Source organism: Melanerpes formicivorus, unplaced genomic scaffold (genome assembly GCF_026170545.1).
Source record: "Melanerpes formicivorus ecotype bairdi unplaced genomic scaffold, bMelFor1.0.p_v2 SCAF_10, whole genome shotgun sequence".
In the NCBI taxonomy this organism is placed as follows: domain Eukaryota; kingdom Metazoa; phylum Chordata; class Aves; order Piciformes; family Picidae; genus Melanerpes; species Melanerpes formicivorus.
Window position 1 is genome coordinate 193,350 of NW_027142362.1, and position 15,839 is coordinate 209,188.

Genomic DNA, 15,839 nt, shown 5'->3' on the forward strand with positions numbered 1-15,839 from the left:
GTGAAGCGTCTCGCTTACAGGCGGCCGACGAGGAGACGTGCAGAAGGCAGAGGCGAGGGAACAAGTCCTGAGCTTTGCTGCAGGCTGTCCTGCGGCTTCCCCTACCGACTCTTTCCCGTACACCACCGCAGAAGGAGTTGGGTGAATTTTGTCTCAAACCCATTAAACCCTTTGGTGGTTTCAGCTTCCCGAGGATGTGTCGGCACAAGTGTGAGCAGACACTCCTAAAGAGAGAAACTTCATCAGCTGAACCTCACACTTCTCCCAGCTTTGCAACAGCAAAGAACTTTGTGAACAACACAGTGGTGCTCCTAAGGAGGTCACCAGCTTGCAAGTTACAGGAGAAATAAAAACCTTTTTATTACAGAAGCACTGGCAAAAATTTACGGACAGGAACAGCAGACGAGGAAATTCTGCGATTGAGCTAACGATAGACATCGGGCCTAGGATCTGGCTACCCTGACAAAGGATGCCAACAGGACAGAGTGAGGCCTCAGCAGCACCCCCAAAAAGCCCCACAGAGAGCCACAGGCTCTGGCCCGTGCCCCATCTACGGGCCGGCCCTCCTGGCAGCAGCGCAACACCACCTCTTCAGGAGCCCAGGGACTGACCTCAGCCCCCTAAGGGCCAGGCAAGGTTGGTTCCTGTTAGCTGCCTAAAGCAGCCTCCCCAGCCCTGCTTACAGGGACCTTGGGCTGCTGCTGGGGACAGAAGGGGGATGGAGGGCTCCACAACTCGTCACACAGACCCCGAGTACAGGGCTGTTAAGCTGACAGGGTGCCAAGGGAACAGGCTGCCATGAAGGCACAGACCCAGGCCCTGAACTACAGGGTGGTCACCTTGCCGCAGCAACACGACCCAGCGGCTTCGCTGTGTCCGACGAATAAAAGGAGGAAGTTCCACAGGAACAGAAGGGAAAACCTTTTCACTGTGTGTGCCAGAGCCCTGGAGCAGGCTGCCCAGAGAGTTAGTGGAGTCTCTGGAGACATTCAAAACCTGCCCCAGGTGATCCTGCACTGGCACAGGGGTTGGACCGGATGCTATTTTGGGGTCCCTTCCAACCCCTAACACTCAGTGATTCTGTGATTAGCTATGCTGGTGACAGAGTCTCACTGAGTGCTCTTTAAAATGTTTTTCTTTTCTTTCAGCCTAGGAGTTTCATATTTAAATAGACCTTCTGCTCTGTCTTCCCCCTTCCTTCTTCCATCTTGCGTCTAAACACTAGGAGAGCTTGATGAGCTGTATCCTGGGCGTCCCAACGTAACACATCTCAACTGCATACATGGATTTTGTAATCTTTTGCCCCATTGCTCGCACAGGGTGGATTAAGTTCATTACTTATAGCATGTCAGGACAGCTGTTGAAGTGTCCTGTGCAATGCAGGAGGAGTTGAATCCCATAGGAAACCACATTACTGTGCTTTGTCAGCCTGGTTATGGTCAGAAACCGCCTTCATTTTTTTTTCTCTTAAACAGATATATCACATGAGTCCCCAGAATTAATTTGCCTCTTCTCATAATTATTTCTTTAAAACTGTCTTAGAAGTGTCTCTGTCCTTCCCTCTCCCTCTCTCTAGATACTGGCCTCCTGAGCCCATGGCAGACTTGCACAGAGCTACTGCGAGCACCACTCTGCACGGCCTCTGGGGGGCTTTCAAGCACAGGCACCCCAGGAGAATCCAAACCTAACCTTGCAGCTGGCCTTAGAGCTCCTCTTTGGAAAACTGTCGCTGCCAGGGTCCACAAACCCAACATCCTCTGTCAGCAACCTGGATGTAAGAGCTGAAAAGTGTCAACAGAAATTGTACTTGGTGTGGCCGGTTGACGTTGCCCCCTTAAGAAAGGGGATATGGTGGACGGAAGTTGGTAAACGGAAGGAATAGTCTAAACTATTTCATTGGTAAAGTGGGAGGAAGCACCCTCTGAACTGGGAGTGAAGTGGACATTTGCACGACTTTTCTATCAGTCTTGCTTCCGCCTTTCCACGGTGTGGCTGCTCTCTGTCCCTGTGCTGGGCTTTCTGCCAAGGCTCCGGCCTTGAGAAAAAAACTGATAAGGCCTGTATTAACTCCTTTCCAATTAACACAAAACTGCTTTTAACTTCTTTCTTTCGCTCTCTCTCTCTTCTAACCTAATCTGGGGAAAGGGGGGAAAGAGGAGGTGGGGAACCCCCCCTCTCTGCCGAGGGGTTTACTCTCATTTCTGTGTTACTCTGTTGTATATCTTTGTATATATTGTAGATATTGTAAATTTGTAAATATCCCCCTGCAAATCCTACATTTGCTTTGTAAATATAGCTCCACTGCTTTGCTAATTCAGCTTGCGAGTTTTTTTTTCCTTTCCCTTCAATTTTTTTTTCCTTTTACTTTACAAGGGGGAAGGGAGGAGGCTTCTCAGCCTTACCCTTCCAAACCCACCACATTTTTTTTATTGGCGTACCCAACGTGCGGCAGATAATTAGTTTAATTTATTATTTGATTGATTTAGTGTTTTCCAGCTGAATTAGCAAACATGAAGGTATTGTGGTTTGTGGAGCGATTATTCTTTTCAATTTTTGGGGCTCTGGTTTACAGGTATTGTTTGGGTTTGATTTTGGATTACCTGGGTAAATATTTGGTGCGGACAATTTATATGTGGGTTAGGTATAGAGTTAAACTATGGTATGGAAAATGTATTAATTTATTATGGCCAGTGAGATACAGGAATGTTACCTCCACCACTCTCCCAATTGAGATAAAGGGTTTTAAGATTCCGCCTGAGGAGACAGTAACTTTAGGTGATGCCTGGGATCCAAAAGTGATTTATGTGATGTGTATAATTCTGCTGCTGGTGATAACTAATGTGTTTTCTCTGTATTCCTTATGGCGAGAGAAAAAGGTGTCCAGGGCGTGTTTTGTTATTAAAACTAGATCAAAAAGAAAACGCCGTGGCTCTCGATCAGTCCCAGAGTCATCTAGTGATGAGGACTGTGGAGAACCCGTGTCAGTTAAAAAGAAGGCTAAAAAGTTAATTGGTAAGGCAGCTCTAAATGACTTTGCTGATTCTAGCAAGCAGCCAAGGGCATCGGCTGATATCAACATGGCACCTACTCCTTCTCCTTCTTCTTCTTCTCCGTCGGCCATTAACGGAGCAACGTCACTTCCACCCACTCCCTCGGTGGGACCGGAAGTCACTGCCCCAGCAGCTGATTTATCTCAGGACCTGTCAGCTTCCATTAAGGTGGCTGTAAATGCAAACACAGCTCCAGTCAAGATGGCTCCTTTAAAGACTAGAAGTGGAAAGGCCCAAGATGGAGAAGAAGAGGTGGAGACTGATCCTGGTGAGGGGCCCTCTACTCTAAAAGATCCTGCTCAGGAGGAAGAGAAGGTTTGTTTTAAAGATCTAGCTAACCTAGTGAGATCAAAGCAGGATAGAGATGAAGCTAGGAAAGCAGCTGGCAAAGGTGGTTCTCAGCTTAAAGAGATCCTTAGGAGAATGACAGCAGGATTTTATGGGCAAAGAATTCAGGGAGATGAAGATCAAGATGATATTACAGACTGTTCTTCGCCACGGGAGGAATTGAGAAATGTCCGTAAAGATTTCACCAGGGCAGATAAGGAGCCAGTTCTAGCTTGGCTTAGTAGGTGTTATGATACAGGTGCTTCAGCTCTAACAGTTGGAGACAAGTCAGCAGCTCAGTTAGGAACTCTCTCAAGGGACAATGGAATAGATAGACATCTAGGCGAAGCTCTCGGTAAGGTTAATCTGTGGATACGCCTCTTAATAGCGGTTGCCCTGAGATACCCTTCCCGAGATGATCTTCCCTGGAATCCTAAACCCTGGACTACCATAGATGAGGGAATTAAGCGCTTGAGAGAATTTGCTGTTAGAGAGCTACTCTATGGTGAACATGAAACTCTGAATCCTGATGACATTCCTGTGGGTATTGGTCTTGCTAAAAAGATCATTAAACTTGCTCCTTCCAATTATGCAAACATTCTGGCAAGCAGAATTGTGTCAAGAAGTTATGGTGGAGCTTCTCCTACGGTTGGCCAATTCAGTGATCAAATGAGACAATTGGAGGATAGCATGACACGTGGTTCTTTGGTTTCAGCCATTGAAACTCTGTCTGGAAAAATTGAAAATTGCATGAAGGATCTAAAAGATTCCATATACCAATTGGCACAGAAGGATAATTTCAATTCTCCCTCCAGGTGGGTACAAGTTTCATCTGTGAGGAATACACGTCCTCCAAGGAGGTCATTCCAAAACAGGACATTCCAAAACAGGTCATTCCAAAACAGACCACCAAGACAATCACGTAGAACTATTTGGATAACTCTGCGTGATCAGTTTGGTGAGAACATGAACCGCTGGGATGGCCAACCAACTTCTAATCTTTTCAGGAGACTGAGGGAATTGCAAAGTGGCAGAACCCGAGGTAGCAATACCAGAAGGGTAGCTGTTACTTCTACAGTTCCCCAGAACGACTCTTATGGCTCCAACAGTGGCTCCAGTCATAACATGCAAAGTTATAACCCTGCACAATATGTGCAATGCACATGTGCACATGTTCCCCATAACTAGGGGTGCCCTGCCTCCCGCCAGGGGGAGGAGAGGGATAACAGAGATAATAGAATCTATTGGGATGTGTACATCCAGTGGCCTGGCACTTCACAATTTCAGAAGTACAGGGCCTTGGTTGACACAGGAGCTCAGTGCACCATAATACCATCAAATTATCAGGGATCAGAGTCTATAACTATTCTGGGAGTCACTGGTGGATCTCAAGAGTTAAGTAAGGTAGAGGTTAATATAAGTTTAACTGGTAAACAATGGAGGAAGCATACAGTTGTGACCGGACCTGATGCACCTTGTATTTTGGGAATTGATTTTCTGAGAGAAGGGCGTTTCAAAGACCCTAGAGGTTACAAATGGGCTTTCGGAGTAGCTTCAATAGAAATTGATGGACAAAAATTGAAGCTGTCTGCCAGACCTGAGCTTTCTGATGAATCTGCAGTTGTGGGACAACATAAGATACAGGACATTAAATTGCCGGTTGCTTCTCAGACTGTGCATCACAGACAATACAGAACCAACCGTGACTCTTTGTTGCCCATTCAGAATCTGATTCGTCAGTTGGAGAGTCAGAAAGTCGTCAGCAAAACTCATTCACCTTTCAACAGTCCAGTGTGGCCTGTGCGGAAGCAGAATGGAGACTGGCGTCTGACGGTAGACTACCGAGCCCTAAATGAAGTGACACCACCTATGAGTGCAGCAGTACCAGACATGATGGAACTGCAGTATCAGCTGGAATCCAAAGAGGCCAAATGGTATGCTACCATAGACATTGCTAATGCATTTTTCTCTATTCCCATAGCAGAGGAATGCAGGCCTCAGTTTGCTTTCACCTGGAGAGGAATCCAGTACACTTTCAACAGGCTGCCAATGGGCTGGATCCACAGCTCAAGCATCTGTCATGCAGTGATCCACGATGCTCTGGAGAAAGGCGGTGCTCCAGAACACATCCAGTTCATCGATGATATCATCGTCTGGGGTAAAACTGCTGAGGAAGTCTTCGAGAAAGGTAACAAAATCATTGACATTCTTCTGAATGCAGGTTTTGCCATCAAGCGAGACAAGGTGAAAGGACCTACCACAGAGATTCAGTTTCTGGGAGTGCGGTGGCAGGATGGACGCCGACACATTCCAGTGGATGTGGTAAATAGAGTCTCTACCATGGCAAGTCCCACAAACAAGCAAGAGACCCTACGTTTCTTGGGGTAGTGGGATTTTGGAGACTGCACATTCCTGGATACAGTCAGATTGTGAAACCTCTGTATGATGTGACTCGAAAGAGAAACCATTTCCACTGGGGACCTGAACAGCAAGCAGCCTTTGACCAGATAAAGCAAGAGGTGATTCAAGCAATGGGTCTGGGACCTGTCCGAGATGGTCCAGACATTAAGAACATTTTGTACACGGCTGCAAGTGACAATGGTCCAACCTGGTGCTTGTGGCAAAAAGCTCCAGGTGAGACACGTGGACGACCTCTTGGTTTCTGGAGTCGAGGTTACAGAGGTTCAGAGGCTAACTACACTCCAACAGAGAAAGAAATCTTAGCTGCCTATGAAGGAGTAAAAGCATCTTCTGAAGTGATTGGAACTGAATCACAACTTCTCTTAGCTCCCAGATTACCAGTTTTGAATTGGATGTTCAAAGGCAAAGGATCCACACCACATCATGCCATAGACTCAACCTGGTCCAAGTGGATGGCTCTGATAACACAGAGAGCTCGAATGGGAAATCTTGAAAGACCTGGTCTAGTGGAGGTGATCTCAAGTTGGCCTGAAGGCATCAACTGTGCCAAACCTCCAGAGGAGAAAGTAACTCGTGCTGAGGAAGCTCCTCCTTACAATGACCTTTCTGATGATGAAAAGAAATATGCTTTGTTCACAGACGGTTCCTGTCGTCTTGTTGGAAACAAGCGAAGGTGGAAGTCTGCAGTGTGGAGTCCAACACGCCGAGTTGCAGAGGCGAAAGATGGAGAAGGAGAATCCAGTCAGTTCGCAGAGGTAAAAGCTGTCCAGCTAGCTCTCGACGTAGCTGAACGTGAGAGATGGCCAAAGCTTTATCTCTACACCGACTCATGGATGGTAGCCAATGCTCTATGGGGTTGGCTAAAGAACTGGAAGAAGAGTGGTTGGCAGAGAAAAGGAAAACCCATTTGGGCAGCCAACCTGTGGCAGGACATTGCTGATCGAATCGAGAGAATTCCAGTGAAAGTGAGACACATCGATGTTCACATTCCTAAGAGCAAAGCTACTGGGAAACAGCAACACAACCATCAGGCAGCTCTAGCTGCAAGAGTTTCTCAAGTAGACATGGACTCTAATCTTGATCTCGACTGGAAACACCGAGGTGAGATATTCTTAGCTCGGTGGGCTCACGATTCGTCAGGACATCAAGGCAGAGATGCAACATACCAATGGGCTCGTGACAGATCCATAGACATCTCCATGGATGCTATCACACAAGTCATCCATGACTGTGACATTTGTGCTGCTATTAAGCAGGCAAAACGACTTAAGCCCTTGTGGTATGGTGACAGATGGTCCAAGTACAAGTATGGTGAAGCTTGGCAGGTTGACTACATCACTCTACCACGTTCTCGTTCTGGTAAGCAATACGTGCTTACTATGGTAGAGGCAAACACTGGGTGGTTGGAAACTTATCCAGTTCCACATGCAACTGCACGCAACACCATTCTCGGTCTGGAGAGACAGATCCTGTGGAGACACGGAACTCCAGAGAGGATCGAGTCAGACAACGGAACTCATTTCAAGAACAACCTTGTAAAGAGCTGGGCAAAAGAGCACGGTATTGAGTGGATATTCCACATTCCCTACTATGCACCAGCTTCAGGGAAGATTGAACGCTACAACGGTTTGTTGAAGACCACTCTCAAAGCCATGGGAGGTGGATCTTTGAAAAACTGGGAAAAACATTTAGCACAAGCAACCTGGCTGGTAAATAGTAGAGGTTCAGTGAACCGAGCTGGACCTGCACATTCAGATTTGCTACGGAAAGTAGAAGGTGATAGAGTTCCTGTTGTTAGAGAAAAGAATCTGTTAGGTAAAACTGTCTGGGTATTTTCACCCTCAGGAGAGGCTAAACCTGTCCGAGGGGTGGTTTCAGCTGAAGGTCCGGGTCACACTTATTGGGTAATGCAAGAGAATGGTGAAATTCAGTGCATTCCACAAAGAAATTTAACTTTAGCTGAAAGAGGTTAATTTCGAACTGTTGTACAGCTACATTGCGTCCAGAGGAAGAACCAACGAGGAATCTACGGTGCACGAACCCTGAGATCCCTGAGAGCTCTGAGTCAACTAAGAGACCCTGAGAATCCCTGTTTCCCTTTTCTTCGCTTCATCAGTGAAGAAATGAACTGTTTTCCATTTTTCTCATTTTCTGATTTTCTTGGACTTTTGAATCATCTACATCTGAGCATAGCCGGAATGGACTATGAACTTTACTCACGAACTGTAAATATAGTTTTGGATTGGATGGACAGTATGAACAGCCAATGAAATTGTTTAGAAGGGGTGGACTGTGGCCGGTTGACGTTGCCCCCTTAAGAAAGGGGATATGGTGGACGGAAGTTGGTAAACGGAAGGAATAGTCTAAACTATTTCATTGGTAAAGTGGGAGGAAGCACCCTCTGAACTGGGAGTGAAGTGGACATTTGCACGACTTTTCTATCAGTCTTGCTTCCGCCTTTCCACGGTGCGGCTGCTCTCTGTCCCTGTGCTGGGCTTTCTGCCAAGGCTCCGGCCTTGAGAAAAAAACTGATAAGGCCTGTATTAACTCCTTTCCAATTAACACAAAACTGCTTTTAACTTCTTTCTTTCGCTCTCTCTCTCTTCTAACCTAATCTGGGGAAAGGGGGGAAAGAGGGGAAAGAGGAGGTGGGGAACCCCCCCTCTCTGCCGAGGGGTTTACTCTCATTTCTGTGTTACTCTGTTGTATATCTTTGTATATATTGTAGATATTGTAAATTTGTAAATATCCCCCTGCAAATCCTACATTTGCTTTGTAAATATAGCTCCACTGCTTTGCTAATTCAGCTTGCGAGTTTTTTTTTCCTTTCCCTTCAATTTTTTTTTCCTTTTACTTTACAAGGGGGAAGGGAGGAGGCTTCTCAGCCTTACCCTTCCAAACCCACCACACTTGGACAGCTCAGGAAGATCCTTCAATGAAAGAGCTGGCTCCTCCTGAAGGGCAAGTATGAATGGAGCTCTCAAAGTACCACACTTCAGAGCCTCCTGCTTGCTAGCACTAAGACAATTGTTCATGTAGAACGACTGGCCACTCACTTCAACAAACCCCACAGAACTGGCTCCTATCAACTCTCCAGAAGACACTGCTGCACTAGCTTGGCTGCCTGACCGGCTCAGTTCAGGTGGCTTAGGATCTCACAGAGGGTACCACCAGAATTGAGGGGACTGCAGTCTTTGCAGCTTCAACTTTCCTTCTCTGCTACTTCTTTTTTCAGATGGATTTTTTTTCAAAGGGACTGCTGGACAGCAGAACAGGATGGATGGCTGGGCCCCAAGAGCGGTGGGGAACAGAGTTAAACCCAGCCGGTGGCCGGCCGGGCACAAGTGGTGTTCCCCAGGACACCCCTTGTGAGAGAGTGAGTCCAGAGAAGGGCCACAAAGCTGGTGAGGGGTCTGGATAACAAGCCTTATGAGGAGTGGCTGAAGGAACTGGGACTGTTTAATCTGCAGAAGAGGAAGCTAAGGGAATTAAGGTGTGGTCTGGCTTCAGCTCTCAACTACCTCCACGTTGAACAAGGACAGCTTGTACTCACAGAAGGCACTGGCTGCTTGGGTTCAAGGTTCCTGCAGAGCTCAGGCTATCTCTCTTCATTAGTGAGGTCGTCCTGTCACCTAGGCAGAGAGAAGAAAATGCAGCTATGAAATTAGACCACTGGAATCGTGAGACTCGTTCTGTGTGAGACACCAGGAGAATCCAAACCTAACCTTGGAGCTGCCCTGAAGAGCTCCTCATAGCTTGAGGAGTACCAGAGCAGGAACAATTCCCAAAAGGTTTTCACTGCATTCCTAGGGCACTTGAAGGATTGCCCTGGCTGTAGTTAATACCTAGAAATTCCTCTCAAAATCTTTGCAGCACAGCAAGGAAATTGAGGGATGGGAAGGCAATATGTACTTACACGTTAGGCAAGAATTGGCTTTGCAAACTAATCTCTCTAACTGTTGGATATGCACTGAACTTCCTCGAGGCCAAATGAGGACCCCTTTATTTGGGGAAGCCTCAATGAATTGGACTTGGGGGGCATCAGACTGGGTGACTGCATCTGAGAGTAACTTCCACAAGTGTCAGCATGGGAAAGATAGCTCAGAAAGCCTGGGTCCAAAGTCTGCCTTAAGAAAATATAGTATAGGAATATACTGTTGGCTGTGAGAAAGGGGGGAACTGATGAACAGAAAAGTCTCATTAACAGAACCACAGAGTTGATAAGAATTTTCCGCTTGTTAGCTGAAATGCTGGGACGCAGGGAGGGGGAGAGGGGCTGGCAGACAGCCTTTGGATAGAGAAGGAATAACAGGATTTGTCAGTGATTCACTTCTGTTAGTCTTGGACAAGATGCTCTTTTGTATACGATGAAGGACACCTGCATGATATGTGTACTTCTGCTCTTTTAGATAGATAAGCTTTGTATAGATAGGCAGCATCTGGACCTCTGTCATTATAGACAGATAACTTTTTGTGTAAAAGTTTGCCCAAACCTCTCTGAAGACACACAGCTCTTTTGAAATGATCCTACCTGTGTCAGGCGCCAGAATAGAAGCACGATACAAGAGACTTACTGAGTCTCTTGTGTGTCTTTCTCTAAGTCATTATCAACGCTGTTTGCAGCACAAACCCAAACCCAAACCCACCCCGAGACACCCCCAGCTCCCACGGCAGCCTGCAGAGACCTCCCAAAGGGTCCGTCGGAGGTGCCCAGCTGCCTCTCCACGACCCTTGACCCTTTCAGATGGCTCCACGAGAACTTTACATATCCCCAGACCCTTTTAGGTGTCCCCAGACCTCCTCCGTCACCCCCAAAAGCCCTGCCGATGGCCCCAGACCACCTTCAGACGCCGGAAGGAACACACCTGGGAGTCCCGGGCCGGCAGCGACACCGGGACCGGACCCGCTGCGGCGCAGGCGCCGTATCCATAGCGACCACCGGGACGCTGCCCCCCTGGCGCGAGCAGAGCCGGGCTAGGGCGCAGGCGCCGGATCCATAGCGACGCTCGAGTCAAGCCCTCCGCTCTTCCCCTAAGAATTTTCGAGCATTCAGCGCAGTTAGGCTGCAGAAATTAGCTCCCCCGGGGCGGCACACGCCGCGGGACGGCTGCCCTGGCGGCCATTACACACAGGGTTGAGCACTGATCTCCCACGGGGCGCTATACGCCGCGGCACGGCTGCACTGCCGGCCATTACACACAGGGTGGCAGCATTGAGCTCCCCCGGGGCCTCTGGGTACGGTTGAGGCAGCAGCTGCCATCCACGCAGAGCCCCACCGGCCAAGCCCGGACACGCCCCCCCCCCCAAAATCCCCGCGCTGCCCCGCCGGTGGCCACCCCCCCAAGCCCCGCGCAGCTGCAGCGGCTGCTATAGAGAAACCCCACAAAGCAGCAGAGACTGGCACTGACCTGGGACACAGCAGAAGAGCTCCAACCTCTACCAGCCACAACCCTGAAAGCATCTGGCGCCATGTTGTTGAGGGCGGTGCCATGCTGGGGGGTGGGGTTCAGGCTGGGGGGCGGTGCCACGCGGGGGGGCGGTGCCACGCTGGGGGGGGCGGTGCCACGCTGGGGGGGCGGTGCCACGCTGGAGGGGGGCGGTGCCACGCTGGGGGGGCGGTGCCACGCTGGAGGGGGGCGGTGCCACGCTGGAGGGGGCGGTGCCACGCTGGAGGGGGCGGTGCCACGCTGGAGGGGGCGGTGCCACGCTGGGGGAGGCGGTGCCACGCTGGAGGGAGGTGGCGCCACGCTGTGGGAGGCGGTGACACGCTGGAGCGGGGCGGTGACACGCTGGGGGGGCGGTGCCACGCTGGGGGGGCGGTGACACGCTGGGGGGGCGGTGCCTGCGTTGTCACCTCACGCTCAGCTTTCCATGGATTTTATTCCCCTCCACGGCAACACGTTGAGTTCTGAGCAGCTGAGGAGCCCTGGGGAACACCTGTACAGAAATGTTCCTCCAAGAGCTGTCAGAAAAACGTTCGTTCCGCCAGCAGGCAGCTCTGGCTTCAGAGCAAAAGCCTTCTGTGATCATTCTGTTTAGCTCAGCACCAGCTGCAGCCGTCAGTATTACCAAACTACACAGTAATGGCCTCCTCCCGGTGCCCTCCCGGTCCCAACAGTTTCCTCCCACCAAAGGACTGGCAGAGAACTGGAAGCGACTGGGAAGAAACTGGGAGGGACTGGGAGGGCACGAGGTGGAATCTGGGAGGGAAGGAGGAGGAAACTGTCAGAGACTGAAAGAAAACTGGGAGGAAACTGGTAGAGACTAAGAGGTAGTGGAGGCTCAAGTGGGAGGCACTGGGGAGAACTGTGAGAGAGCTCCGAGGGAACTGGAAGGCACTGGGAACAACTGGGAAAAAAGTCCCAAAGAGGATCCTAAATGGGCCCAAATGGCCCCAAAGTAAACAGAGCCCAAACTGGGGTGATCTGGACCAATGGAGCCAGTGGAAGCACTTCCCACCTAAACTGCACTGACCAAAGAGAGCGCGGCTCTGCTTTCCCACTCCGGGAAATCTGCCACGCTGCAAGATGAGAAGGAGACTGGGAGGGATTGAGCTTCTCCAGCATGGAGGCGAGCATCCTTCTGTCTCGCACTTCAGGCTGTTTACTGCAGTCAGCTCTTCTTTATCATCAGACCGTTCTTCCGTCGTCAGCAGCCTGTTGTTCTTTCCTGTCCTGAAACCTTCCATAGATACTTTCTGCTTTCCTCCAGGCAGAGTCCAAGGGCATGATATTGAACACATCCAAGTGCCAGGTTCTACACATTACCACAACAACCCCAGGCATTGCTACAGGCTGGGGTCAGACTAGCTGGAGAGGAACCAGGCAGAAAGGGACCTGAGGGTGCTGGTTGACACCAGCTGAACATGAGCCAGCAGTGTGCCCAGGTGGCCAAGAAGGCTAAATACATCCTGGCCTGCATCAGGAACAGTGTGGCCAGCAGGAGCAGGGAGGTCATTCTGCCCTGTGCTCAGCACTGGTCAGGCCACACCTTGAGTTCTGTGTCCAGTTCCTGGGCCCCTCAGTTTAGGAAAGATGTTGAGATGCTGGAAGGTGTCCAGAGAAGGGCAACAAAGCTGGGGAGGGGTCTGGAGCACAGCCCTGTGAGGCAAGGCTGAGGGAGCTGGGGTTGCTTAGCCTGGAGAAGAGGAGGCTCAGGGGAGACCTTCTTGCTCTCTACAACTACCTGAGGGCAGGTTGTAGCCAGGTGGGGGTTGGTCTGTTCACCCAGGCACCCAGTACCAGAACAAGAGGACACAGTCTCAAGCTGTGCCAGGGGAGGTTTAGGCTGGAGGTGAGGACAAAGTTCATCCCAGAAAGAGGAATTGGCCATTGGAATGTGCTGCCCAGGGAGGTGGTGGAGTCCCCATCCCTGGAGGTGTTCCAAAAAAGAACTGGATGTGGCACCTGGAGCCATGGTTTAATTGTGAGGAGGGGATAGGGCTGCAGACATAGGAGGGAACTGATGAGATCTGAGGAGGTCTCTTCAAACCTGGCTGATTATGTGAGACTGGGAGGTACTAGGAGGAACTGGGGGTTACTGGGAAGTACTAGAAGGTACTGGGAGGCTGTGGAAGGACTCTGGGGGGGGAGGGTTACTGGGGGGGAGTGAGGGGCACTGGAGAACTATAAGGGTTAACTGGGAGGTACTGGGAAGGGCTCTGAATGGCACTGGGAAGAACTCAGAGACTGCGGAGAGACTTTGGGGCAGTCTGGAGGGGCTCAGGGGGGCACTGGGAGCTATGGGGACATACTCTCAGTGCTCCCAGTGCTCCCAGTTGGGTTCCTGCTGCTTCCAGTTGTCTCCCAGGGCTCCAGAACTGACTCCAGCTGCTGCAGGTATGGCTCCCAGTCCCTCCCAGTGCCTCTCAGTCCCTGCCAGCCTCCTCCCAGACTGGGAAAGGACTGGGAGACACTGGGAGGGGCTCAGGACAGTACTGGGAGGTACTGGGAGGCTGTGAAAGGATCTGGGGGGGGAAGGTTACTGGGGGGGAGTGAGGGGCACTGGGGAAGTCTAAGGGTTAACTGGGAGGTACTGGGAAGGGCTCTACATGGCACTGGGAAGAACTCAGAGACTGTGGAAAGACTTTGGGGTGGTCTGGAGGGGCTCAGGGGGGCACTGGGGGTCATGGGGAGATACTCCCAGTGCTCTCCCAGTTGTCTCCCAGTTCCTCCCAGGGACCCCTAGTGCTCCCAGTTGGGTTCCCACTGCTTCCAGTTGTCTCCCAGGGCTCCAGCAATGCCTCCACCTGGTCCAGGTATGTCTCCCAGTACCTCCTGGTCCCTACTGGTCTCCTATACTGGGATAGGACTAGAAGGGATTGGGAGGTACTGGGAGGGACAGGAATAAACAGGGAGGGACTGGGAGGGGACTGGGAAGGGAGTGGGACAGTATGGGAGGGGACTTGGAGGGACAGGGAGGGGACATAGTGGGAATGGACTGGGAGGGACTGGGAGGGGACTTTCACAGCTGTCTCCCAGTTTTGTCCCAGTTGGGTTCCTGCTGCTTCCAGTTGTCTCCCAGGGCTCCAGGTCTGACTCCAGCTGCTGCAGGTACGGCTCCCAGACTCTCCCAGAAACTTCCAGCCCCTACCAGTCTCCTCCCAGACTGGGAAAGGTGTAGGAGAAAATGGGATGGACTGGGAGGCTGTAAAGGGCTGTGGGAGGGAAATGGGGGGCTGAGGGGGGTACTGGGAATTCCTGGGTCATGCTCCCAGTGCTCCCAGTTGTCTCCCAGTTGTCTCCCAGGACCCTCGACCCTTTCAGATGGCCCCACCAGAACTTTACGTATCCCCAGACCCTTTTAGGTGTCCCCAGACCTCCTCCGTCACCCCCAAAAGCCCTGCCGATGGCCCCAGACCACCTTCAGACGCCGGAAGGAACACACCTGGGAGTCCCGGGCCGGCAGCGACACCGGGACCGGACCCGCTGCGGCGCAGGCGCCGTATCCATAGCGACCACCGGGACGCTGCCCCCCTGGCGCGAGCAGAGCCGGGCTAGGGCGCAGGCGCCGTATCCATAGCGACCACCGGGACGCTGCCCCTCTGGCGCGAGCAGAGCCGGGCTAGGGCGCAGGCGCCGGATCCATAGCGACCACCGGGACGCTGCCCCTGTGGCGCCAGCAGAGCCGGGCTAGGGCGCAGGCGCTGGATCCATAGCTACGCTCGAGTCAAGCTCTCCGCTCTCCGCTCTTCCCCTAAGAATTTTCGAGCATTCAGCGCAGTTAGGCTGCAGAAATTAGCTCCCCCGGGGCGGCACACGCCGCGGCACGGCTGCACTGCCGGCCGTTACACACCGGGTGGCAGCATTGAGCTCCCACGGGGCGGCACACGCCGCGGCACGGCTGCACTGCCGGCCATTACACACCGGGTGGCAGCATTGAGCACCTCCCTGGGCGTGGGCAGCAGCCGGGCCCCCACGTGGCTTTTATTTTCCAATGCTAAAAGCCTTTTAGAAGCAGAGAGGGCAGACAGGGGTCGTTTCCAAAGCTTTCTTACGCACCAGTCACTCCAAGCCCTCCCTCTCCAGCTGCAAACCAGAGGTTTGGCTCCGCCTCGCCTCACCCCAGTACTTACACTTTTAAAGATAGTGTGGTCCCCTCGGAGAATTTTCAGCACTTTAGGGGGGTGCCCCCAGCCCTCACTCACCTGCTCCTCTGCTGCAGCAGCCCCCTGCCCCACGTGGCAGAACCAGCCCACCCACAATCCCCCCACTCCCTTTGATTCACCCCCAAAAATGTCAGAAAATAAAGCAAACTGCCCAGCCAGCACCTTGGTGAGGTCAGAACCGCCTTGGTACCCCCAGTCCCGTTCACATGTCCCCAGACCCCTTTTGTCACAATCTGAAGCCCTGGAGGTGCACCGAGCTTACCTTTAGGTGCAGGGGGAGCCGAAGCTGGGGCCTCCCAGGGCTGCAGGTACACTAAAACCCAGAGTGAGACCTCCCCAGCTCCTGCAAGACCCCAAAACCTGGAACCCCACAGAGATGCCTGACCCTAAACCCCACCACCTCCCCCCAGTCTCCATCAGGACCCTGCAGAGGC